Source organism: Rhinolophus sinicus, chromosome 15 (genome assembly GCF_057876585.1).
Source record: "Rhinolophus sinicus isolate RSI-liver-muscle chromosome 15, RSI-T2T, whole genome shotgun sequence".
Classification (NCBI taxonomy): domain Eukaryota; kingdom Metazoa; phylum Chordata; class Mammalia; order Chiroptera; family Rhinolophidae; genus Rhinolophus; species Rhinolophus sinicus.
In genome coordinates, this window is record NC_142515.1 from 120,036,428 (window position 1) to 120,062,082 (window position 25,655).

The 25,655-nt window shown below is 37.7% G+C and overlaps 1 protein-coding gene across 4 annotated transcripts in view; it reads left to right on the forward strand.

Moving 5' to 3' along the window:
• Positions 1-25,655, forward strand: part of SLC7A11 (solute carrier family 7 member 11) — a 386,915-nt gene that overhangs the window by 313,012 nt on the left and 48,248 nt on the right. For all 4 annotated transcript variants that reach the window (XR_016019081.1, XR_016019080.1, XR_016019082.1 and 1 more), the window contains one exon: positions 13,025-13,180. The gene's annotated coding sequence lies outside the window, so the exon portion shown is untranslated. The remainder of the gene's footprint in view (positions 1-13,024; positions 13,181-25,655) is intronic.

Genomic DNA, 25,655 nt, shown 5'->3' on the forward strand with positions numbered 1-25,655 from the left:
TTGCCTGTTAATATGCTTTTTGTTTAGGTTAAATCAATTTGACAGATGCTTTTCTTTTGTTCTGAAAGATGGTATTTTGGGGTATCTTCTGAAATAAGTGACAAGGTGGTGGTAGTCATGGGGTGAGGACTTGTCAGCCATATTATTTGTTCAACTCGGTTTTTAAAACAAGGGTTATGGCAGTGGATTTGATGCTGTTTGTTGGTGTCAGAGGCGGGGAGCTCTATGTTACTTGTCTATTTCAGGTACGGTGATGGCCCTACTTACCCAGAAACACGGCCATGTTCATATTATGATAATCACTAAACTAGAGGCCGTAGTATGTGTGCCTGCATGTATATGTGTAATTAGTCTACAGTTGGGGACTTTTTAAAATTGTAATGCTTTTTGAAGGTGTAATCGGTGATGGACCACACCGAGTTTGCCACAAGTGTTCCAGACTTGTTTGTATCTCATTCTCTGATAAAAAGCACTGGCTTTTGTGATCCCTGGAAGCAGTTTTGACTTTGAGGGATAAATCTGAACTATGCAGAATGGGAATGAGTTACTATTCTGATGACTTATAAATTAGTATTCCTGGCCCTCACTGCCCAGACCTAAGCCATATTAGCCACATTTTGAGTGCTCGGTGAACACTACAAGTGTTAGCAGCTCCTGTATTCACAGTTCTAGCCTAGACCTTTAAAGAAAGTCCCACATGAATGATACAAACAATTCCAGGGGTTTTCCACGTGAATAAACCCTCTTTTTTAACTCTACCTCTTCTCTCTTTCCTTAGTTTCTCCCCGCCCTTTTTTTTTTTCACTTAAAAAAAAATTTATGGTCTTTCTGTCTCCTATGCTCCTAGTTCCAAAATAATTTACCCCATTTTTGAAAACCATTGAGTCCCAAGTCCATGCTTGTGTCTTGTAAATTACAGAACAGTAATTTAGTCTGTTTTGCTCATTGCTATATCCCTAAACCATGGAACAGTTCCCAACACATAGAAGAGAATTAAGAAAAATTGGTCACGTGAATAAATGACAAATACAGGAATTCAAGGTCTAGAATAAACCAGGGACTGAAAGTGTTTCTGGCTTTGCCAGATTTATGCACCTCCTTTGGGAGAGGAGTGACCCCCTGGGTAAAGGAGAAGGGACAGCCAGGTGATCCAACTTGGGGACACCATTTTTCCTAACAGAAACAGTTTTTTGAATTCTAATATTCTACACTGTAGAGATTAGTTTTCTTGTAAAATAGCCCTATTCCTCCTGTTCAATATATCTTTGATCTCATTACCAAGAAAGAGATAGTTGTTCTTTTCCTGATGGAGGTTATATTACAAATCCTTTTTTAATTAATTTGAAAATAAAGGGGTCCAGGTATACTATTATTGTTGGTATCTTACAATAATGTTATTATAAAGGATAAGCTTATCAAATATATCTCATATGTATATTCTTTTTTTTTTTAATTTTATTTTATTAAATTTATTGGGGTGACAATTGTTAGTAAAATTACATAGATTTCAGGTGTACAATTCTGTATCACATCATCTATAAATCCCATTGTGTGTTCATCACCCAGAGTCAGTTCTCCTTCCATCACCATATATTCGATCCCCCTTACCCTCATCTCCCACCCCCCACCCCCCGCCCCCCTTACCCTCTGGCAACCACTAAACTATTGTCTGTGTCTATGAGTTTCTGTTTCTCATTTGTTTGTCTTGTTCTTTTGTTGTTTTTGGTTTATATACCACATATCAGTGAAATCACATGGTTCTCTGCTTTTTCTGTCTGACTTGTTTCGCTCAGCATTACTCTCTCAAGATCATCCATGTTGTCACAAATGTTCCTATATCATCTTTTCTTACTGCCGAATAGTATTCCATTGTGTATATATACCACAACTTCTTTATCCATTCATCTATCGAAGGACATTTTTGGAAACAACCAACAATCATATGTATATTCTTGAAGACTGTAGCCACCTTTCCCCTTCACCAGTTTTGCCCAGTGCTCTAAACATAGTAGGGAGGCAATTGACATTGTTTGATCATTCAACAGAGCCAAGAACTGTTGTAATCACATAGAATACCTCAGTCAACTAATTAAAAATCTCTGCCCTCAGAAAGCTAAAATTAAGTGGAAGTACAGCAAGAGACAAATAATAAGCCACAATCACAATGAATAAGAAAACTACATACTATATTAGAAAGTGATCAATGTAATGGGAAAAAAAAGTAGAGTAGGAAAAAGGAATTGTGAGAAGGGAAAGGGTGGGTTTTGCCTTTAAGTAGGCAATGGATTAAAACAATTTAATTGAGGCTGCTATGCTTTCATCTTGTACAGTATGGTATTATTTTTAAAATGAAAGGTATAGCAGTAAAATGCACACGTTACTTATATACATAAACTGCAAATGAGTTTCTCTTAATCTGAAATTTCATTTGTATAATATTACTTGGCCTTCCTTTAGCTTGGATGAGATTGGATTATTATAAACTGAAAGGCAAAGATAGAGGGTTACACAAACAACTGAGGAAAATATAATAAGGGAAAATATTCTATGTCTTACTCTGTAATCTTTTGTTGGTAAAGGATATAAAAATTATACCAGCAAATTTTAAGGAGTGTAATCAATTTTTATTGCAAATACCAGTTTGGATAAACCAATAATAGCAGTAAACTCAAAAAGATAAAACTACAAAATAAAACTCTATTTGAAAAATGATATGTAACATCAAAATTATAGAGATTAAGAAGACAGTAATGAAGAAGTAAGAGATATATCAAAGTCATAGACATTAAGTGGGGCTTTTCACATTATATGTTAAAAATAAATCATAGGAGCAGGGAGCTGTCTAGACATATCTTCATTCATAACTAGATAAAAATTAACTTTATAGCCACATTATATTAGGACAGCCATTACATTGAGAATAACAAAAGTTCTAAAAAAACACAAAAAACAGCATAGTAGAAAACATTATAGTGATTTTTGAATTTGGTCTCATTTCTGACACTGACAAGTGACCTCCCATATTTGCTGCTGTAAATGAAATGGTCGGGCCAAAATGCCCAGTAAGATCACTTCTAACTATAGAATTATTTGATTCTGGTCTGTTCAAAGATTTCTCTGGATTATTTTAATTAATGGAAATAATTACTTAAGCTTAGAGAACTGGATTGATGCTATTTAAAACCATGTAATCCCCATCATAAACCCAAGATCACACAGCTATTTATTGGCACAATTGTTCTTTTCAGTTGGCCCCTTCTGGCAATCTGAAGTTTTCCTTTCATTTCTGATACCAATCCATTCTGTCATTATGTTGGAAATGGAAAATAGAGGATTAAGTGGGTGTACAGCTATATGGTTAGTCCAAATGCAAAAATATACTTGTAAAAAAATGTTTTTTTCTTAAGTCAAATAGGTAGCAGAGAAATATAAATATCCTTAGTCATACTGCTCTCAATATCAAGAATATGACAATAAATCGGTGGAATACAAAAAACAAACAAACAAACAAAAAACGACATTGATATAAAGAGTTTAAATTGCTTCAGATAATCATTATATTATTTTACCCTCAAGATTACAACTAAGAAGAGCTCTACTTTTAAGCTGGAAATAGTCCAATGGGGGTACCGCAAAATACCAAGGAAAGAACACTTATCCAATATACCAAAATCCAGAAAGATAAGTGATAATCTGTGACATCTGAGCTACAACCCACTTTCTTTTTCTGCTTCATTCTAGACAGAAGCTTCACCCAGGGTGGGTGAAGCCAGGAAGATGGGGCTTAGCTCCCCAATCAAAATTTAATTTATTGCATTTATCATTTCCTCCAGCTACAAGTGGAAGAATCTCAATTCCTGGTAGTATGGTTGAGAGGTCAGGGGTTACCTTCCTCCACCCTGCTCCTATCCATTGGCTAGGGACTATTCCATGTAGAAAAGGTTGAGAATACTTGGACCTCATCCCAGCTTACTCATAGGACAGAGGTGCCATGATGGGAAGGGCAAGCTGAGAAGACCAGAGCCTACCAACATGCCCATTGCTCAAAAGAGTGGCTCTCCAGGGGGAGAGGCAGTTTATAGAAAAAGAAAGCTCTGCAGCTTTTCTCAAAGGCATTGATTTCATTTGAAACAGTGTGGAGAACTTCAAGGCTAAGGGGGCCCCTGAAAACAATAGGTTCTCTTAATTAAAGCAACACTCTAAGCCATAGGCCAGCTAGTTCAACAGAGAAAAAAGAGACACCTAACAAGAACCCTCCTAGGGTCAAAAAAAGCTAAAAAATGGTCCTCAAAAAAATAAATGAAATAAATAAATAAATAAATACCCTGGAAAAGGAGCCCAGATTTAATTGGATTAGATTGCTGAGCAATTTGTGCTCAGTCTTGAGGATATTGTCAAAAACAATAAAGTAATCAGCTGGTAATTAGAGAAGCTTAATGGTGGTATCTATACCAAATGAAGCAGGCAGCTAGCAAAAGAGATCATGGAAAAAGTCTAAGACAGCCCTGTTAAAACTACTGTGCCTAATTCCTTGTGAGGGGGTGTAAATGTCTAACTATTACATTGTTTTGTACACCTGAAACTAAAAAACTAACAAAGAAACAAACAAAAAACTACTGTGCAACACCTAAGGTTGCACTCAAGGAGGGATAACAAAGGTAGGAAAGGATTTCACTAAAAAAGCAGAACCAAGCCAACAAAATATAAACACGCAAACAACAAAAAGAGGTCTATGAGAGGGGAATGGGTTGTTTTTAACAAAGAATTACGAGACAAGCAAAAAAATAGAAAAGTGTGACCCATATACAGGGGAAAAAAGCGGGAAACAGAAACTGCCTGTGAGAGGGACCAGATGTCAGATTAAATAAAGACTTCAAAAGTGGCCATATTTAATATGATCAAAGAATCAAAGAAAATATGCTTGAAGAAATACAGGAAGATGTGAAGACAATGTCTCATCAAATCGACAATATCAATAAAGTGATAGAAATTATAAAAGAACCAAACAGAGTGTCTAGAGTTAAAAAGTATAACAAATAAAATGAGAATTCAATAGAAGGGCTCAACAGTAGATTAAACTGGCAAAAGAAAGAATCTTAACTTTATAATAGATTGATAGGGGTTATGCATTCCAAAGAAAAGTGTGAAAAAATGAATAGAACACAGCTTAGACAAAATTGACAAATTTGTAAAAACACACAAACTACTGACTCATGTATCTAGCGACCTCACATTAAGTAACAGGTAAACAGACTGAATTAATAATCATCATTTATTTGTGAAGATATTCTATTTCCTACATTGACTATAGAATGCTGGACTCCGTTGTTTCTATCAGACGAAGTCAACTTAATTGTTTACCTCCTTGTCTTCCCCCAGCTGTTATTTCTACTCCCTTCTTGGAAGAAGAGGAAAGAAAAAGGACATGTACAGTGTTTTGGCCTATGATTCGTTGATTGCGAGAAGAAATTTGCAAAGAGAATTCATTATGGTACTTCTGCTTTGATATTACGTTGGTGTAAAGGTAATTGCGGTTTTTGCAATTATTTTCAACCTTTTAAACTGCAATTACTTTTGCACCAACCTAATATTTACTCCCTCTCATCTATTTTCTTTAATTCTTCAGAGTTCATACTTGTTACAACACACAGCTCAAATGGCATACCTGGTAAATTCTCCTAAATATATTTAAGAAAAAAATAATACCAGTAATATACACATTCTTTCAGAAACAGAAAATATGAAACAGTTCTCAACATGATTTATGGAGACGCTATGACTTTGCTACCAAACTAAAAAGAACAGTTAGTGAAAGAAAAATGACTAATAAACATTTATGAAAAAATACTAAACAAAACATTGCCTAACAGAATCTAGAGCCATATAAAATGTATAATACATCATGACTAAGTTGGGTTTATTTGAGATTTATTAGTTTGAAATCAATCAATTCATATATTCACAGAATAAAAGAAAGATTATACAATCTTCCTAGTAGGTACTGGAAAAAAATTAGTAAATTAAACCGCCATTTATGGTAAAAATAATGAGAAACTAAAAACAGAATAAAATTTCCTTATTCTGATGTAACATTTGTAAAAGAGAAGATCATATGGCACGCATCATACTAAAGGTGAAATATTGAAATCTTTCCCTCTCCCGAGGAAAGGAAGACAAGAAAGCCTTCTATTACTGCTTCTATTCATTATTGTGCTTGAGATACAAACAAACCAGACCAATAAAGCAAAAGTAAATAGACAAAGAAATACATAAAAGATTTAATGTTGGAAAATACAGTAGGAAACAAATTGCCATTTATTCGTGGACATTTTTATTGTATTCATGGAAATCTAAAATAATCTATTAACATATTATTAGAACAAATAAATGAATTTAGCAAGATTGCTGGATAGAACTTTAGATTTCTAAATTTTATTTTATGTAACAAAAACAATTTTAAATTTTAGAGAAATTACTAAAATAATAGAAATGTGTTTTCTTTCAAAATGAGCAGAAGAGAAATAACAGAAAACAATGTAAAGAATCTCTGAAGACTGATTGATGTCAGGAAAAGGAGTCTGCAAATCGACCATGACTTTGGCAGTGGGACGGGGTCATTTGCACATTTGCTCTCAGCGATGCTTCTATCTTCTGTGTTCTGATCTGTATGGTACAGGGCTGGAGGCCTGCAAACCACCTTCCTGAGATTTCTTTGCCAGCTGGCTCCTACTGGGCCCTGACAATACGAGGCACTGGCAGGTGACTGGAAAGTGAGAGGAAGGAAAAAGCCAAAACCCACACCTTCTTTTGGGTAGAGGGTAGAGCTTTTGGCAGAGCCTTCAGGAGCAGTCACAAAGGGTGACGGTGAGCACGTGGGTTCCTGCTCAGGCCATGTGTTTCCAGCAGCAGCACGTGTAGGGGGTTATAATAAAGCAGCAAGCAGCCTCTTTAGCGGCCCTGGCAGCAGTGCTCTGCCTCCATTTATACCCCGGACAGCTTCTGGGGACTCTGGGCCGGGGGTTCCTGCACTAGCAACAGGAGAATGGGACATGGATTTCTGCAAGGCAGCTTCAGGAGTGGTTCCACAGTACTAGGTCCGGTGGATTCCCGCAGCTCCAGCCACGCTGAGAGTACTGCAGGTAACAGTTTTCCCTTCTGCTCCTGCAGCCGAGATTGGAGGTGGATTATTACAGACACTAATCTTTGAGGAACTTTTCCTTTTTCTCTTCTGGCTCCTCCTGCTCTTCTAACTCGTTTGTAGCTTATCTCATATATTAAGTTTCTTCCAGTTGAAGTTTCTGTTTTCCTGACTGGACAATGATACTGGATACATGATGGAAGGACAATACTGCAGAAACCAAACCAGTTTTTCCTTTGTCATTTCTCCCACATTTACCTGTATTCATATCTAATTTTAGTGTTAATGTATTTTAAAATGTGTTTAAATATTACGCATATTGAATAAATTCTCTGATTGACTTAATATGAATAAACATTCTCATACTAACGTACACCTTGAATAGAAATAAGAATATTAAATCAAGAAAACAGTTACATTTTGTAATTTAATATTTTAAAATATACTAAGTCCTCCTGGAATTTAATACATGAAGTATAAATAATAGCATGACTTAAATCAAAATAGTAATCATATAATAATACATCTTTCTTTCTGCTTAAAGTTCTTTTTGGGGCACATATAGAAAAGAAAATATAATTATACTTTTAGACTAGAAATCTATTGTAATACTGTTCACTAGACTACAACTTTAAAATTTTGAACATTTTGTTACTTGTCGTAATGAACCTATTAACAAGTATTGTGTTTCCTGATTATGTTTGAATTATAGCTTATTTTTTCATCGAGTTTCAAGGATCATGATGTGATTCATTATGCACACTTATGAGTTGTTCATATAATTACAGACAGAAACTATACATATAAAAATGAAAACAATTTTAGCCTTAAGAGAAAAGCTTAACTTTTATGAATATTATCTCCAGTGAAACACACCAAGAGAGAAATACACCCGATAATGACAAGATGACATAAGATGTGCTTACCTAGTTTTGTGCATTCTGGGCATTTTCATATCTAGGGATGTTCTCCATGTCCAGAAATAATAGATAATTGTATAGGAACGGTGTTTAATCCAGGATTTTCTGAGGATGACTAAAAGATTTGCTGAGAATGATTGAAACCTCAATCAGAATTAGAACTATACATTTTACTGCACGTAAAATTAGGCATTAGTAAATGTATTTGTATATGTATATAATTAATATTTTACCTTTCCATATTAAGAAGAACGGAATACTCTGGTATATTTCAAAATAGCTTTCTTTCTTATCCTACCTGCTAAAAGCATGAGAGGATTTTTCTCAGACCCTCACTGGGATAACCTGCAGAGCTCCAGAAGATAAAACTCACAAAAGTGTGGGGTCCTCCCGACGACTGGGTCCCGCTGGAGTTTTCCTCTGAGACAAGCCCACACTGAGCCTCCTGCAATTCATCAGTCACAACTTCAGGTTTTCATGCCTGGCACTGGCTCCTGCAGACATTTCAGTTCCTGGGTTTCTGCCCCCAGGAAGCTGTGATTCTTCGTATTCACCTGTCAGTGAATTTTGTGGTAGCAGTTTGCCCCCCGACATCCTTTCTGGTAGAGAGCTAAGAACAGTTGTTGATTTTTTTCAGTTTGTTCAGCTTTCCAGTACTTGTTAATGCCCTTGCTACTCGTAAAGTTCTTACATGAAAACTGGGAGTCTGCGTAATTGAAAAAAAGATAAAATTAAAAAAGGAGGCTCAGAGATCAAGTTGAATGCAGTGGGGAAAAATGCAGAATGTTTTTGCACATCTGACTCTTAAGGATAAATATCAAGCTTGTTATAAATAAACAGCATTACAAACACTGAGATGGCATACTTGCAAACCATCCCACTAAAGCCTGAGCGTGCGAGGAAGGAAAGGGCGCCCACGTCAGAGTGCTTGTGCTCTTGCATCTGCATTGTCTCCTCCTGCAGCCCTTCTCACCCCCACACACCTTGCCGCAGACTGTGTAGGGCTGAGCTCTTCCTTCATTTCACAGCCTTTCTAAATTCTTAGCCATCACATTTGCCAACACTTGGTACTCTGGCCTATGTGGTGTTTCTCTCAGTCGTGTTGTCTCATCCTTATTTTTCAGCCATGGTGGCAATTGTATGAGTTTCTGGGTTCTGTAGCTCTCTTTCTGAAGCAAACAATCGAAATCCCACATCTCCCTCTTCTGTTTCTGTATTTGTCCTGCTACACAATCAGCATTCTGAGTGATGCATCCGTGCGAGGGTCATTGTAAATCACCTTTGTCAGCCTGAGTCGCTTTGTGCTTGGAGTTGAGCTGAAAGGTGATTCCTTTTGGGGCAGCAAGATAGCATTTCCTACTTAAACATTAAATGTTCCTTTACCAGCAGCAGCTAGAAGATGTTACTCCTTAAACATTTTCCTATCCAGTGGCATATGGGCAGCAGGAGTTCAGAGTTCCTATGTGCCCGACTAAACCTCTAACACAGAAATGAGGATGCTTTTCATTATGAAGATTGAGAAAGCTCTTTTGTGGTGTTTGTTCTTTAAGACAAACTAAATGTATTATTTCATAACCAAAGAATCTATTGCTTGTTATTGTATTCAATTTTCAACAGTTTTGAGTGGATTTGAAAGGTATGAGGTGTAAGTCACCGAAGAATTATCCTTGTTGGGGAAAGAACATCACAAGGAACCAACCTGAAGACTCATGCACCAATGTTGATTACCTTTCTACAAGCAGTTAGAATGTTATTTTCTAAGCTGCAGAGCAACTAATGGCTTGAACTGCAGGAAGTATTTAATTAAGTATTGATTTCAGGCCAAGCTGTTGTTTGGCTGAGGCCTTATATTGCATTATAATTAATGGACCTTAACCAGAGTTTAATTTTTCTGCACTATTCCTGATTTTCAAGCATTGTAACAGCAACCCTCAAATAATCCATAGAGGGAGCCTTGGACATTTTCTATTAACTTTTTAAAGTTTTGACTGCATTTTTAACATACCTAGAAGACATCTGGCTTTTGATATTAGCTTCAAAGTCTCCTGCATTTTGAATACATTTAAGATTAAATTTTCCCATTGACATATTGTCAGTAAATTCCTTCATACACGTTTAATATAGGTCCCATTATTAAGGGCATGATTTACTGAGGAGTTCTGTGACTTCCACTTCCCTGGAGTTCTGTAGATGAATAATAGATTCTCATTTGTTTGGGATGGTCCTGAATGCTTAAGTGATGCTGAATAATGCTCACTTGAAAGGCAGAGGGTAGGGGAAGCTTCCTTTGGAAGGCTCATCGATAATATTACCATGTGACTGATTAGATCCTATAGAATGTCAGAAATACTGTGTTTCCCCGAAAATAAGATCTAACTGGAAAATAAGTCCTAGCATGATTTTTCAGGATGATATCCCCTGAATATAAGCCCTACTGCGTCTTTGGGAGCAAAAATTAATATCAGACCTGGTCTTATGTTTGAGGAAACATGGTATGAGCTTGTAATTTTTGAAATAGCCATCTGGCCACTTTCTGATTTGGCACTTTACTTAAACTCTAGCCTAGCTGTGTATAAGATCACTTAAATTTTTAACAGTTTAACTGTGTATCAAATGCATAGCATCATTGAGATCTGTCTGTACACAAAGATGAACAAAGCTTAGTTGGGAGTAGATGCTTTTATTCATGTTACAGCCTATTTTGAACACAAACATTGCAGAAACAACTAAGCCATATGGCAATCTGTAATACATGCTGTAATAAAGAATGACTTATGAGTTAAATCTGTTCACAATACTTTCTGAAATACTTCCCATTTTACTTTCTTTGTCCTACTTACAAGTCCTTACCTTTCTCCCCAGTCACTATTATAGCTAAATTCCCTTAATATGAAGTCTTATGAATGTTACCCAACAGTTGCTGCAAAGGATTCTGCAGAATGAAAGTTTTGGTCTCCACTCTCATCTTGCTATCTTAACATATGAGACTAGCTGTTTGTTTCTGCTGTAGTGTGGTTGGGGAATTTGTTGTAATCCCAACAGCAATTTCAAGTCTGGCAACTGGTACTCCCTTTCTGAAATGTGGAACAGCTACTTTGTGTCAGCTCCCTGGAGAGCTAACACATTGGGGAAAAAGCAATGGAACACTTGGGGGAAGGGTTATACTGGCTGAATTTTAAAACACTTCAGTGGATTCAAGACTCCAGTACTTTTCAATGATCGTGGAGCCCAGAGCATAATTGGTTGAATCTATCAGAAAGTAGCTGTTCAGGATTAACTATGCAAATTTGAGATATGAGTCAGTGAGTAACCTTTAATTTACTCTTCATCTTCACCATTAGGTGGTGTGAAGAAAAAGGAGGACGTAGCTTGTAAATTTATTTCCATTTCAGATCAACCAAGTCACCTGCTGTTAAACATAAACATTTTACATGCTTATAACTATATTCATTTCAGCAAATTTTAGGGGGTGGAGCTGTGTGAGAATATGTATGTAGTAATGAAAACGGTATTTCTTATCTTTTGTGCATGTGTTTTATATAGAACTCTCACTGGCATCAAATACTTACAGAATTGTCAGTTCACTAAGAGAATTGTACTTTTTCCCTTTTTACACACTGATGCTTATTCACGTCAACTTTATTTGAAATATGTGATGAAAATGTAAGTCTTGTTATGTATGTTTATGTGAATCAACTTGGTACTCCAGTAATGTTATAAAATGTTTTTTTTTAATACTAATTAGCAATATATCAGTTACAGAGGAACCGATGCCTTTTATTTTTGTATTGAGATATTTTGTATTGAGATATTTTTACTACAAACACAAAGAACTACCTTTAATATACAACAACATTGTAGCATTAGAGGAATTCTGGACTCTGAACTTCCTGTTGTCCTACTGAGTTAGGCATGGGGAAGCAAAGACATCTACAATTATGAGCTGATGAGAACATGGCTCCTTCTGGGAAAGCGCGTGGGCGTTTGGGCCTGAAAGTTCTTGTGAATTACGTAGTTACTATCCAGGGTACTACCAGGGTACATTGCATAAAGGGCAAGCTGTCTTGTTCAGTGAATGAGTGAATCAATGACAAAATGGAAGAATAGCTAGTATACTTGTTGGCCGCCACTATTAAGTTGCATCTTCTGTTACCCAGCCATGTTTTCTCGTAGTTGACTGGAGGATACCTAAGTAACAATAGCAATAATATCAAAAACAGTGTTTGAAACTTATGGTGGGGGCCCTGGAAGTAGAAACCCAAGCCTGCCCTTGTCCATGCCCCAGATTCTGTAGTGAGGGTACAGACTGCATCTAGAATACCACATTTTAAATCTCAGCATACTACTTCTTTTGCTATGTGAACCATAGGTAAATAACTCAAGTCCACTATTCTTCAAGTTTCTCATCTTAAAAAGAGGAAAATACTTGCCCGTATCTCGTAGGGATGGCTTGAGTATTAAATGCGATAAATTATATAAACTATTTAGAATAGTCTTGACAAATTTGAAGCATTGTTCAAGTAGCAGCAATTTTTATTATTATAGCAATTTTTACTGCTATTATTTCCTCAGTGGAATCCTGAAGGTTTCATCCATTCTCTTTTGTAGGCTTCAAAAAGTACCTTTCTGAAAATGATGTTTCCCATTTGCATCTCTGATCTCTGGTGTTCTTATACACTGTCTGTGTTACTTGGCAGTCATGTTGATATGAACCACACTGCTGCTCTCCGGTGCCCCAGCTCTGCTGTCACCTTCCCTTACTCTGTGTGGTCCCTGTCATTTTTCTCTCTGAAATTTCTAGCTGAGGGAAAAGATGTCCCTATCCTCACTCACCTTAATCCAGGCCTAGCTTCCTCAGTTTCAAAGAATGCCTTGATAAATTAAAAACAAAAAAAACAAAAAACCAAAAAAAACTTATTAGTCTTTCTTTTTTTTGTTTTTTGTTTTTTATTTTTGTTTTTTGTAGATATCTCTGCTGGATTCCCTAAGGATCATTTGGAAAACAATAATAGCAAATGCTTCAAGTGCTGTACTCACCAATGCCTCTCATTCTACCAGCAGTGAACCAGTGGACCAGACCAGACCTCAACCACCGTCTTCCATCTTTCATCTTCCACTTCAGGTACAATTGCTGATCACTCAGACCATCTTAAGGTTTAATAGAATGTCTCTCCTAAACCTCTTGTTTGAAGTTCATACTTTTGATACTGAAAGCTCAAAATATTACTTCAAAAGATCTCTTTTCAATTTCTCTGAAGTTGGTACTTGCGTCTTCTGTATAAAGAGGGTGACAAAAACATGTATACACATTTTAAGAAAGGAAAACACCGTATTAAAATAGTAATACAATGAATGATGCTAGTATTCATTTGATTAACGCCATCTTTTGAGCGAACGTCATACTATATATTGCTACCATAATTCAATTTAATTTCAAAAAGCAAAACTTAGATAACATCTTTTAAAATGTGTGCATTTTTTGGGCACCCTTGGTATAAAGGAAACAGGGGGCCTAAGTAAAAGCCCAGGCAAACATGTGGCTATAACAACTATTACAAATGAAGACGCCTCAGAGCCTTGAGTTTTGAATTGAGGCAGACTGCTATGACTCTATCATGTCACAAATAGGTATAATAATGCAGAGGGAAACAACGTGAAGACCTAATGGATGTTTTACATAATCGTTTTATTCAACTGACCCCTATTCTATTGACCCTTGAGGTTGGTAATGGTTTGGGAGAATAGTATACTATGATTAAATTATAATTGTTTTCCTTTAAGTACTTATTTAGTTTCTCTATGGAGGATTTGTGTTTTTGACTACGCATGAGTCATTTTGAAAAGACTGAGTGTAAGTCTAGTTAGTGACCAAACAGAGGAAAATGCTGTTTCTTTTTTTAATAACAAAAATCCAATGGAGTGGATTAAAAAACAGTTCTTTACTCTGTCGTGAGAGACTTCGGGAAAAATTGCTGCCATTCAATGGGATTGATCTGAACATGATTATGGGGAAGAGTATGTGAAAGAATGAAATTCATAGACAGGCATGAATGGTAAGAAATAAAGGTGTGCTCCAAAACTACAATATTTCTCATTCTTAAAAGGGATATGAGAATATGACACAAAGCTATGACTTTGAAAGCAGCTGTACAACACCATGTGTGCCATTCTGATGGTATAAATCATAAAAATGCTTCACAATGTAAATGTTTAGGATACTTATATTGAATTACTGCAACAATAATAACGTGCCATGAAAGAAAGGGATCCATATATATGCTAATTAAGAAAAGGCAACACACTGTAACTACTGCACAAATCATAAAATATTCAGTTCATGTTTTTTTTTGAGCATCCAAAGAGGTTCTGTTTTAACTTTATGAGTGCAATTTGGCTGGAAAAGGGGTGTATGTGAAGCAGATTGTTAAATGCTTTTTTACCGTTACTGGCTGTTTAACAAGGTGCTCCAGTATGACGATAGGAAAGGGACAACTTGGCCTTGAAACATTCTTTTAAATCACTTTGATGAGTTTGAGGAAGGATATTGACCCAAAAAGAAGTGTCTTTGCTTTTCAAGTCGCTTTGATGAGTTGGGTAGCCATTGACAAAGGTGATGTGGTTAAATAGTTGGCTGTAAGTTTGATAGTACCTATTTTGTATCTGCATGTTAAACTCAGCATGAAAGACTGTAATGAGACCGGTAACTCATTCCTCAAGTGGCCTTACATGTATCCCACCAAATTGTCATTGTTCTTTCTACATCTAAGGCATGAGGGTATATAACCATATATTACTGAAAAATGTTTTTTCTGTTGTCAAATTTTAGGGTTAATTGAAATGATCCGACAAAATGTACCATATATTTTTGCATTTGTTCTTTTATTTCTCCTTTAGGAGGTCAATATTTCTAGTCTTTGGACCAGACTTATGTTGTAAAATTTTTAGACTCTGGACTTTACCTTTTCTAAGAAGCATGCCTAAGTTACTTTTGCTCCTGTGACTTTGTAGATAATAAAATTTGCTCTTTAATGTCTTCCCCTTCCATACTGATCACACAGGTTGCCTCTTCCAAGTTGGTAAGGAGATACTAAAAATGGGTCAAAGCACTGTGCTCAGAAATGCTATTTTGGGAACTCCACACCTCTTCACCTGCTGGCAACTCTTTGTGTTCCAAGTCCTATAATAATCGGGGCAGTTTTAGCCTAATGCTAATAACTCTGTAGATCAATTGCTTTAACTCAGTTTCCTCGCTACCGCACGGATCCTAATTGTAGCAGGATTACTGGTATAGGCATGAAATTACCTAGATAGGGTCCAAGCTAGAACTCTGGCTGAAGAAAATCCTCTGAAAGCATGCTTGCAGTGGCACTTTATATAAGGGAAGAGCGTTTTGTGTCCTAATTATAAATTTGTTATTAAAACCTATGAAGGCTGGGAAAGGTATATACTGGGAGCGCCAAAAAAAAAAAAAAAAAAAAAAAAAAAAAATGTATACACATTTTAAGAAAGGAAAGAAAAAACTGTATTAAAATTATACTGATGGTAATCACTTTGAGCACCTCTTGTAATTGCAGAAGACAAACATGACTTGTATTCATCTTTTGTTATTGGTATATATTGAGTATTACAATTTTAATCCAGTTTTTCCCTTTCTTAAAATGTGTATACATTTTAGATTTGGCTTATCACCTGTAAGAACCCTGCCTTACTCAGGCTGATGAGAAATATATTTTTAGTCGACAGTGCAAACATTTCTTTACTCTTCCCCTCTGATCATATTTATATTGCCTCGTTTCTCTTGTCTCCCCTGGAATCAGCATCAAAAATCTCGTTTTGCTCGGAATGTCACATTCTTCAATGTGGCGTTTAGTGATATAGTGGTGGCTTTGTAATATGTCCACTTGACAAGAATGAACTAATTTCCTAAAATTTTCTTTCCTGCTTGTTTCTGGTTTGGGTGAGATCAAGAGAGACTCTTTGGGAGATTTGGAGGCAGGAAGTAAAGCAGTGGCCATTTTGTATCTCACACAAGTCAATGACCTGCTATGTCATCTTATTGATGTGAGGCAGTGATGGAGCCTGCAACACTCCACCTTTTACCAGATCCCGTCTTCTGCTTCAGTGACTCTTGGCCAAGCGTGTGTGCTGCGCTTCATGATGAAGGGCCCTAGCCTCTGTAGGACACCCATATCACCAAAGTCAGAAAGGCATGAAGAGCTGACAAGGGTTTCACTTTTGCAGCTCATACTTGTGAATTCCAGCTGGTTCTTTTTCTCCCCCACATTATATCTATCTTTCCTCTCCACGGCTTGCCCCATGAGCTTCAAGCCCCAGAATCAAATGTAAAGACAGCTGCCTAATGAGGCCTCTAAATTCCAAAAGAAATATTCCCCCATAAAAATATTTTGATATTTATCCCACATCTACATATTTATCCTAGTGGCTCTGCCTCTCTACTAAAGTCCTGACTGATATCAATTTGGTATCAGAAAAAGTTCTAGAAAAACAGAATCTTAAAAATGATTACTCTGAAATGGCCCTGGGTTTTCTGGAATTGTTGCTTTGATCTGACTAAATCTAAAGTAATTAATGACCCGTTTCAGGAGTTAGGAGGAGGGTATTGATAGACTATGCCATGCAGTAGTAAAATAGGTACATATATAATCCCTTTTAGATACTTGTAATTAAGGAACTATAGACGGCAAGACTCTAGTGACCAAGTATTTGCTGTTATAAAATCTTTCATGAAAATAGGTGTGTAATGGCTTTTGTTGCTTGCTTATAACTGCTGGAGAACTTGAGGAAAATATATGAAACACCAAGGCTTTCAATTCCCAGCTCAGAGTCTGCACAAGTGACCTGGAATCTTCTTTGACTCCCCTGAAATAAATTCTTGTGTCTTGTGGTTACAGTACTGAGATTTAACCTAACATCTAATCTTGAGAGTTACTGAATTACCATGCAGATAGGTTCCCAAACTCATAGGGTCTCTTGTTGAAGTTAAGATGTTGATTAGGAAGAAATGAGATTGTGAAAATTGGGAGAGGAACATATGGGCAGATTCTGATGATGCCAGAATCTCAAACCCTTAAATTTCACTGAACCTTCATGGTTAGTTGAAACACCCCTCTCTGAAGAACCTATACACACTCCCCTTGAGGGAGTTGAATTGCAAATTATTGCTGATCTTTCTCAGAACATATGGAACACAGCCTTTCGTTGCTTCTAGGTCTATAATCAGACTCGGGTATAAGAGGTCCCAAATGGATGTGGTAAAAGTGAGACCTGTGAGGACTTATAATACAGTAGGGGCTTATGGAGGTGAGGTGAGCAATGGATTTGGTTTTAGGTTCTCATACCATCGACCCAGGGGATCCCTGAACCTACTTTGTGGTCATTTATCCAGTACTGAAATATGTAATTGGAGTAGATATGCTCAGAAATGAGTTCCCTGACCTGTGAGGTGAGAAAATTCACCAGAACTGCCTCTAACCACAAAAACAGTGAACCAAGAAAAATACCACATTCTTGGAGGGATTACAGACATGACTGACACCCTCAAGGACTTGGATGTTGTAGTGGTTGAGATTTACCTGCTACTGGTACAAAGCTGACCTGCACAAAGACCACAAGACGTCATGTATCCTGAGCTGGCAAGGGCAGCAATACACGTTCACTGTCCTACTTCAGGGATAAATGAATTCTTCAGCCCTCTGTTATAACCTGTGTCACAGCGATCTTGATCATGGTTTCCTTCCACAGGGCAACACGTTTATCCATTATATTGATTATATGTTCTGCTTGGACCTGGTGTGCAGGGAGTAGCAACTACTTTAGACACATTGGAAGATACTTGAATGCCAGATGGTGAGAAATAAATCTCACAAAAAATTAAATGGTCATCTAAACTTGGTAAAATTTCTAGGTATCCAGTTGTGAGGGGCCATGCTGAGATTTTCCAGTCAAGGTGAAAGGCAAGTTACTGCATATAACCTATCCAACCACTAAGTAAAAGGCACTATGCCCAAGCAGACTTTTTTGGATTTTGAAACCGTTATGTAACTCATTTGTGTATCTTACTTTGACTCATTTATTGAGTGACCCAGTAAGTTGCCAGCATTGAGTAAGACCCAGAACAAGACACCAATCTGCAACAGGTCCAGCTGTTGTGCCAGCTGTTCTGTCTTTTGGACCATATGACACAACAAATCTGATGATGCTTGAAGTGTCAGTGGCAGATAGGGAGGCTCTTTGGAGCCTTCAACAGGCCCCTAAAGGTGACACATTGCACAGCATTTAGGAGTTTTGAAGCACAGCCAGGCCATTCTCTCCAAAAAAACTACCATCTTATTTTGAGAACAGTTACCATGTGACCTGAGCTGTCCTTCATGAACTGGGTGTCGTCGGATGCTCTGTGCCTTAAAGTCAGGCACACACACCAGCATTCCATAACGGAATGGAACCAGGTCCTGAATCAAGACGCAGTAAGTTGCCTGAGAAAGCTGCCCAGATGGCTCTGCTTTCTGACACATTGTCTCCTTTCTCAACCTATACCTAAGGCCTCTCAGAGAGTTCTCTATGATCAATTGCCTGAGGAAGTAAAATGTAGCAACTACCCAAAAAGGAATGGCTGCAGCGCCACCACCCCGCTCTGGGAAGGCCTTCAAGGAGATGCATAAAAGGAAACCCTCCGAAGTGGGCAGAACTTCAGGGTGCTTACCTGGTTATTCATTTACTTTGAAGGAAAAGTTGGCCAAAAAGTATAGGTTTATAGTAACTCATAGAATGTAGCTAACTTTTTAGGCCAGATGGTCATACGAACATAGAATTTGAAGATGTCTGTGTCCTATGTGAATGCTCACTAAATGGTGACCTCAAGAAGGAAGGATTTTAATAATCAGAGGATGGAATGATTCATTGGGGGGATATCAGTCAGCCTTCCACCCCATTGTCTAATGGGCTCATGAATGCAATAGTCATGGTGGCAGGATGGACGTTTAAGTATGTTTTTCCACTCACCAAGGCCAATCCACAGTCAGTGCGTGCTCAATCTGTCAGCAAATGAGATCAATACTGAACCCTGACGTGTCACCATTCAGGTATCAGCAAGCTACATGGTGGCAGGTTAATCACATAGGGCTACTTCCATAATGGAAGGAAGGGGCAGTGTTTTGTTCTTCCTGAAATAGACATTCACTCTGGATATGAATTTGCTTTAGCTGTCCCTCAATGTTTCTGCCAAAACTACCATCTGTGGAATTATAGAATATCTTGTTCCTACGATCCATGTTTTCTTAATGGCAAAGTAGCTTCCTTACAGCTTAGCTTCTGGCTCTGATGGAGCTATCAGCCTCCTATTAATTGCTTACCATCAAAATCTCCATTGCTTTCAAGAGCCCCCTTAGTCTTGACCCTTCTCATGCTCTGTTGTAAAGCTGGTTTCTTTGGAGAGATCTTCAGTGCACTCTGTTCTTATGTCCTACCTCTTCTCTGTACACAACTCTCTAGAGATAGGACAGTGACCCACTTCTTTTGGTGTGACCCTCTTCATTATGAGCAGGGTACTGGGTGGGGTTGGTAGTTGCTGGTCTTTTCGGCTTGCCTCTCCTAGTGTGGAGCCTCTACCCACTGAATGAGCTGGGGTGAGGATGATGAAGACCCCAGTATTCTCAACCTGCTGAGCCTGGGCTAGAGCCTCTATCCTATGAGTGGGAGGTGCTTGGGTAACCCCTGACCCCTTGTCTGCATTTATGTGGAATTTAGCCTGTTCTGTATAGGCTGTTGGGGATGGGAAATACTGGTGTTTCACCCCTCTTGGGGAGATAGCAGCTCTTGAGCTGAGGGCCCAGGGAACTCCGTCTTCTTGACCACATCCACTTGGAGTGGATCTTCCATTAGCTGAGCTGGGGACAGAGAAGAGCAAGTCATGGCTTAAGTGCCATCAACTCTTGCTGTGTAACCAAGATATCATAGATTTTCTTGAATGCCATTTTCTTCATTTGGTGTATGTCCTTAGGACAGTTGCTGAGACTTAAAATTTTTTAAAATAATTTTTACCAACTATAGTTGCTTCTCTGGGGAACCAGTCTACAGAGTTCCTCACCTGGCCTTTCTGGACATGTGTTTCCAGGTTAGCTGCTCTTGTTTGCACTCATGACATTGTATCCTGTGAGGCAGAGATATGACTTTACTATTATCTTTATTTCGAGACTATGGTTCAGTGAGCTATGTATGGATGCCAAATTGAAACGGGGTTGTGGCTGCTATGTTATTATGTCAGTTTGGCTAGGCTGGACTACGTTTCCCAGAAGTCTCTTTCCTACGTGTTTCTGGTTAGATTAGGCCACGTGAGAGATTGTTCTGTGATATCTGAAGAGCAGAAGTATAGCAACAGCCATTTTGTACTCACACACACTTGTTTATTTGTTGGGTCACTTCCCTGTGGGTGGCAGCAACTAGGCCTGCAATCATTCCACCATTCTCTGAACCGTCATGTAATTTCTCTGACTGGTAGGCCAGATGTGCATATTGAGCATGGCCCAACTTCTGTAGGTCTACTAAGCACCAAAGCAACAAATTATGGGTATCCGCTTGTTTTCATGGGCTCTAGCTTGTGTTTGAGGGTTCCAAACACAAGCTTTCCTTTACCTTTATACCCTGTTCCTAGCTGGATTATCTGACTTTACGCTCTAGCATCAGATAGGAAGGCAACACTTTACAGAGACTGCTTAACCAGCTCCCACAATTCTGGTAAGTCAGATACCTGCCTAGAAAAAAATCATCACCTATGTATATATCTAGTATGTCTCTAGTGTTTCTGTTTCTTTGATTGAACCCTCAGTGATAAAGTGATATAAACACCCACAAACCTTTTTCTTGTCTGCATTCAAGAACTTTCTAAACATGACTCCAAAGCATAATCATGCAAAAACAACAAACAAAAACACCTTTGAATATTTTGGGGAGGGACAAAGCATCTCAGGTGGGTAGAGAATGAATGTCCGGTATCCTTGTGGTTGAGGGAAATTCAAGAAACTTAACTCCAGACATTATAAAAACCAGACCCATCTTCGTATGACACTCCCTTTCTCAAAGATCTGACCATCCTGTGCTAAGATGCTGCCTCACTGGGACACATCAGAGACTCTGTGACCTAAGATATGGTGTGTGGGCACTAGGTGAATGATAAAAAATAGAAAAAATTCAAACCTATTACCCTGGACACACTAGGATTGTGGAGACTTTCCTACACATAATGGGTAAGAATCTTGATTTTACCAGTTCTAACCTGAGACCATTGGAAAATTACTTAATTACCCTGTTTCTCAGTTTCCTTATAACTAAAAACATTTTTGTAAGGATTGCAAAGGCTAGCTATTAATTACTATTTGCCCACTCCCAGGGCTCGTAGCTCATCAGTTCTCCTCCGCATGGAATAAGCTAAGGAGATTCCTTAGGCAGTCATTCCCAGCTAGCTCACATGGTGACTGTTTCCTTCCCATGGTCAGGGTTGCTACTCTTCTCTTCCCAGTTTTGTCTCCAGGTCTTGTGCTGATTTTTGGGGTCTCCTAATGTTGGTCCAAGGACCAAACTCTTTGTGGAGAGCTATAGTAATTTTTCTCCAAGAGGAAATAGCCTTTCCCTCCAATGTAATATTTCTTTTTGGCCTTCTGAGGGGTTTGGGCCTTTGGGACCCTTAGGAACCCTGCTTTCATAGGTGTGTAGCGCCCTGTGCTGGAGAGATTTATAATCTACTAGCGAGAGAGCTGAGGGCTGAGATCTTGTGTGCCTGGCACAGTGCAATGTTTGTGCATACGTGACCTCATTTAATTTTTGCAACAGCTCTATCGGTCCCATCTTACAGAAAAGGACACTGATGCTTAGAAGCAGTAACTTCTCCACTGTCGTAGAGCTGGTGAGCCTGCCATGATCCAGGCAGTCTGGCTCCAGAAATTGTGTATTTCATCACGATTCGATAGGAATAGCTACTAGAACAGGAGTATAAATCTTTCCTACCACTAACAAATACATAGTGAATGTGTGTGTGTGTGTGTGTGTCCTTCTCAAAGAAACATAAACTCCCACATTCAGATAAAAATATCTGCCTCATAGAATTGTTGTAAGGAGTCAAGGAAATATTTTAATGTAATCAATCTAGCCAAACAATATTTGACAAGTAGCAGCTCTTAAATAAACATTCCTTACTTTACCTTCTTCCAGGCCCTTCTAATGCCTTTCCACTTCCACCTAACTGTGGGAACTTTTCTTATAGACCTAGAGCATCTTTCTAGAAGAACTAAAGATGCTCAATCCCCTTTTATCACAGAATCTTAAACTTCATCATTTGAATCTGTCCTCAATTCTAAAATAAAGTTTTCATCTGCCTCAGTTTCCGCCACCCACACCCCCATCACAAGACTTGCAGACACTAATGCAAAACGACGCAGGATGAGATGATTTGCCCTTGATATTTCAGGGTTAACAAGGCCATTTGCTCTTCACGTTAACACTAGCTCAAGTTGGCAAATCTCTTTTTAAATCCAAGTTTGTTCCTGTGCAAACATGGTGATTCAGGATGCCTGTCATTTGGAGGAGTATGTGACGCAATGCCATTTGGATTACTCAATGGTGAATATAAATCAGCATATCTGTGATCAGATTATAATGTGAATGGCACACCTGCTATCATAGCAAAATGACTTGCAACATACACAGTAGAGGCATTGTTTCAACATTGTGAGGGAGTTTGCATTTGTTTCCAGGGCAGACTTTGCTCAAAAGGAGTGATATTTAAATGCTCTATACCTTTGCCATTTTAAACTTTCTGTGCAAATTAAGGGGGTTGGACCCAATGATGCTAACATTCATTTATCTTGAATTCTGCGGTTTTCTTAATTCAGATATCATCCTTCATGTTTCCTAGAGAATAACTTTGACACTCTGCTGGGTGTTTGTCAACAAGACTCAGAAATAAACCCTTGAAAACTAGAACTAATAATATACAAAGTAAATTTATGGTACTTCTAGTGACATTTTACAATATTTTTATTGCAAGGGAATCACTTTCTTAACTCTCGGGTTATCAATGTTCACTTTTTTAAAGAAAAATACCTTAAATATAAAAGAGCTTTGACAAAGCTCTCGGTAGAAAAGTTTCATAGGCAAGGTTTGAAATGCAATGGAAAACATTTTATAACTATAGATTTCACAGATGTACTTTCAAATTGTAACCTACACTATTTGTTATTAAAATATCGCCATTCTATATGTAATTCTGGAAATTTCTGAATAATTTAAGTAGACGAGTTATAATGCACCTTGACAAGGAAGATTTTCATTTGCCCCTCCCTCTGTGGGAAGATAGTTGGCCTCCTTGAGAACAGCGATCCATGTCTCGAATCCAGATCTTCTTTATAAGAGGAGAATAAACTTCAAAAAATGTGTGTCTAATCTTAAAAAGGATTGAGAGATATACTAGAGGAAACACGGTTTGTCAGGACAATCGAATGGCTCACACAGGATTACTCTTTATCAGTGTGATACCATAGACTCATTACAGCTTTCAGCTTACCAGGATTAAATACCATAATTTCTAAAATGCTCAGATCTATTAATCCCCTGCCCATCCATTCTTCTCTTGTTGATATTTTGTGTTGTAATTAGTATGCAGAGGAAATCTGCATGCATCTATTGTATGAACCCCTCCACCTGTTCTACCATCTGTCTCTTTCAACAGGTTATATTAAGGACCATACACAATACTTTGATTTTTCAATCCAAAATAGTCATACTGGTAATATGGCATTGCTCCAATAACTAATAAATCATTCTGCATCTCAAGCTGTGTGGCCCGGAAGACAGGAAAAGTCCAAGGGACATGAGGGTAAAGGGGGCACATCAGCAACCACAAGACTTACGTATCATTCGGCTCGTATGGATGCCAACTTATAGTGTTTTCTATTTGATTGTGTATACATCATGGAATCTGAATTTATGTTTTTCAGGGCAGCCCAGTAAACTTATATTGGAAGGGTAAGAACTACTAGGTAAAGACTTCCACTTCACACCACTCGCTGCAGATTGGAAGAATGTTTTTTCCTGTCAAAGGCTGCTCATTTCCCTCCCAGGACCTAGACCTACCATATTTCCCCGAAAATAAGACCTACACGGACCATCAGCTCTAATGCGTCTTTTGGAGCAAAAATTAATATGAGACCGGTATGATATATTATAGCATATCATATCATATCATATCATACCATATCATACTATATATTGTATCAAAGACCCGGTTTTATGTTAAAATAAGACCGGGTTTTTGCTCCAAAAGACACATTAGAGCTGATGGTCCAGCTAGGTCTTATTTTCGGGGAAACACAGTAATGTGCTATGGCACATTTATCATGCACCAGTGTGATTGATATGCCCACATATTAGAATCCCCTTGCTTCAGAGATGGGACAGCAAGTGCATACAAAATTACATATTTAGGGTGGGAGTGTGGAGAGACATAAATAGTAAAATCTTAATATTAGTAATTGTTATTAATCATTAATAATTATTAGCAATTATTATCAATAATAATATTATTTAACTTAAACATAGATAGCAAGGGGCAGAGTGGAGTTTAAGAAATAGAGTCAATAAAATAAAGTCTTTAAGTCATTTTGCTTATCTGAATTTCTTATTCCAGCTATACTTCTCCTTATAAATCAGTGCTTTCTAATCTCACTCCCGGTGCAATGCTAGAGCTAACTGCGCTGAATAATAATTTTGTCCTCAGGTAGAAAGGAATGAAGAAGGAATAAACAGGCCTTCTAGATAATTGCATAGCCTTCCCCACCATTCCCATGCCATGCTAGCATTTCAAGTAATGTCCCTTTTGTCTCGCTGAGAAAAATCATTTCATGATTTATTACACTGGATTGAAGGGTATATACACTGAAGCAAGAACATGGCTGAAGGGCAGTCAGGCATGAAGAATGTCAAAATAGTTGGTGTGTTTAAATTTTTCTGAATTCCTTAGGTAAACTTTTTGGGCTGATGTTCTAAGACAAGAATCAGAAAATAAAACAGACATTAAGTTATATAAACTATAGATGATGGCACCCGGTTGTCTCCCTATTCTAGAATTAAGACAGAAAACTGATTCTACAGAAAGCTTTCTGTTTTTAAGGTTTCTGTGTCATCAAATTACTATTTGTCAAAATGAATTCCGTAGTATATAAGTTCTTTCAGTATCATTAATTGTTATTGAGGTTGAGAGCCTGAGTTTTTTGCAGCAATTGTTCCAATACACAAAAAATGCTACAAAAATGAGCCTATGTTTTTTTTCCTCCTGGATATCACCTTTTATAAAAAGTATAAAATCAAAGTTTTTTATAGTTTTCTATGTTTTGCATACCTGAAATAGAGAAGGGCTTCAGTCAATCTGGGAGTGATAAAATTTGATTACTTATTTCTAAGCATGGTCTCTCTCCAGATAAGTAAGGAAACTTAAAACTTTTAAAAGCAAAAGAAACTTTTAAATTTATTTTTGATGCCTCACATGGAAAGTTGAATCCTACAGTACATGCCAATAAATGGAATATTTAAAG